At 42.3% G+C, this 2346-nt stretch overlaps 1 non-coding gene across 1 annotated transcript; it reads left to right on the top strand.

Annotated features, from left to right (window-relative positions):
- The first annotated feature begins 895 nt into the window (after positions 1-895).
- trnav-cac (transfer RNA valine (anticodon CAC)) lies at positions 896-968 on the top strand. Its single transcript has one exon. It is a non-coding gene; the product is annotated as a tRNA-Val (tRNA).
- Positions 969-2346: the final 1378 nt, after the last annotated feature.

Below are 2346 nucleotides of genomic sequence, written 5' to 3'. Positions count from 1 at the left end.
GTGTAGGTAAGGTGTGTAGAGTGTAAGAGTCGATTCAGTGTTGCATAGCAGTGTTACAGACATCACACAGTAAACAGGCATGCATACACAACAGTTACAATCTTTTTCGGTGTGAATCAAGTGAACTGAAAATGACAATAATGTCATGAACTATAATGATGCAGCAGTAAAACGGTCTATCGGTCCCTGGTTGTCGAGTGGTAAGGATTCAATACTCTCAACGTTGTGTCCTGGATTCAATTCCCACCCTGGGAAGTTGTACTTTTAATTCAAAATCTTATAAAAAAAAGAGTTCATTTATTTTACAGATCTATATGCAAATCATGTATAAAAAATAAGAATCATTGACTTGAACATCATTAATTAATACATAAATTATTTTGTAAATCTTTTACCATTTATTTTGCCATGAGCATGTGAGGAACTTTTATTCCGATCTCATTGGGTTTAATTGTGGTACAAATGACGAACCGGGGGCTGGGTTCAGGAAAGGTTTACGTAGTTTAGCCGTTATCATGTTCACCTCCCACATGAAATGTCCCTGGTTTGAGCCTGGGCGCGTGCTTTATTTTAGAATATATTTGCTGTGAAATACATTGAACAAAAGTAGCCCCAGGTTCCGTGTCTTGTGAGCAATGGACATTGTAAACCAATCTCCTAAAATACAGGGTGAGTAAAGTCAGTTTTATGGATTGAGTCGGCACAACTAGAGCTTTCTGATCCAGAAGATTCGGCGGGTGCGTTAATTTGGGAGTTTGACGACTTTGAAAAGAACATTTTTGACTTGTGCAGCTTCGGTCAGAGAAATGTTTGTGAAAAGATTTTTTCACAGAAAGGGATTCAGAATTACACCTTCTGGCTTAACACTTCTCTCTGGTCACTAAGTTCAGCAGTGGTTTCTGTAGTGTAGTGGTTATCACGTTCGTCTCACGCACGAAACGGCCCTGGATCGAGCCCGGGCCGAAATATCATTTTAGAATATATTTGCTGTGAAATAAATTGAAAAAAGTACCCCACGTTCCTTGACTTCTGAGCAATGAACATTTGAAACCAATTTCAAAAATTCAGAGTGTGTTAAGTCAGATAGGGTGTAAAATATAATCTATGATGAAAGCTACTGAAATTATTACAGTTCAGTTATTGAAGTATTGACTGTAAGTCTGCAAAACAATCCGGGTGGGAATATTGGCCCAAAAATTCCGGTTGGAGGCTTCCCGCGGACAATTCCTTTCCGATCGGTGATGTTTTAATCACCCCGCCTCCCACAGAGTTTAGTTAATTGCATGTAATTATTTGAAAAAAGTTTGAATTAAAAAGTTACTTTCCGAACTCGGGCTCCCTCTGTGAATGCCTAACCACTAAACGAGCAGGATTACATTCAATAATTTAATTCCAGACTGCATATTTTCTTTGCTGTTTCACAATAACCAGACCTATGCTCCAAAATCTGTCTCACCGTTTCCCCGGTGTCAGTCAGAGAAGCACATGGGACTGAATCAGTGACTTTGCTTTTTCGTCCTGTCTTCTGAAGCGCCGCACGGTCCCACTCCGACAGTCAATGAGCTGTGGGGACGTTAGTGTATCCAGGCTGTGGGTGGCCACCCCCCAGCGCAGCAGAGGAGTTTCTGCATTAGTTCTGGGTGGGGACAGTATTTCCCCTTCTCTCTTCCTCTTGTCGATATCCCTCGGCTTTGTTTTCTGTATTTATTCCCCGGCCTCATTTTATGTGTTTAAAACGGAACAAAAGATGAAGTGTACGACACTCTGGAACAATTTCTCTCACTCAAATATATCTATTTAGTGAAGTGAAATAAAGAGCAATTAAAGAATAAGGGAGAAGCCACTGTCGCTCTTTTGACAGGAGAATAAACTCGCCCATGACTGTTCATCCACAGCAAGTTTAAACATAATCTTCCTGCACGGGATCCTTTCACATGGAAAGCAAACGTGATAACGGCTCCACTGCGGAAACCGCTCTTAGCAGAAGTACAGCAGAGGGCAGCTGACCAGTGAATGCCTTCTGTGCTGATCGGGAATGTATTGGCTCACCTTAAACAACTTCTGTCCCTCACTGACAGCTGTCAATCCTTCTCCTCCGCTGCCCTTTACACAAACATGTCACTGATCCCCACCCACTATCCCACATCCCCATCGTGTTATCTTCCATGTTAGCACAGTGGGGCCGCGGAGACACCTGCTTTCTCCCCGCGGTGAGTGAACGCAGTCAGCCTGTAAAATTAAAGGGGAACAAGTGTGCCACAAAGGACACGGGAAAGAAGAGAGTCTTTAACCTGGGTTTAATTGGTTGTCAAAGGCTACCCGTCCTGTTGTGTATTTCCAGCAGTT

This window comes from Pristiophorus japonicus, unplaced genomic scaffold, assembly GCF_044704955.1.
Source record: "Pristiophorus japonicus isolate sPriJap1 unplaced genomic scaffold, sPriJap1.hap1 HAP1_SCAFFOLD_262, whole genome shotgun sequence".
Lineage (NCBI taxonomy): Eukaryota > Metazoa > Chordata > Chondrichthyes > Pristiophoridae > Pristiophorus > Pristiophorus japonicus.
The sequence above is the reverse complement of the archived record's forward strand: the minus strand, read 5'-3'. Positions and strand labels throughout refer to the sequence as shown.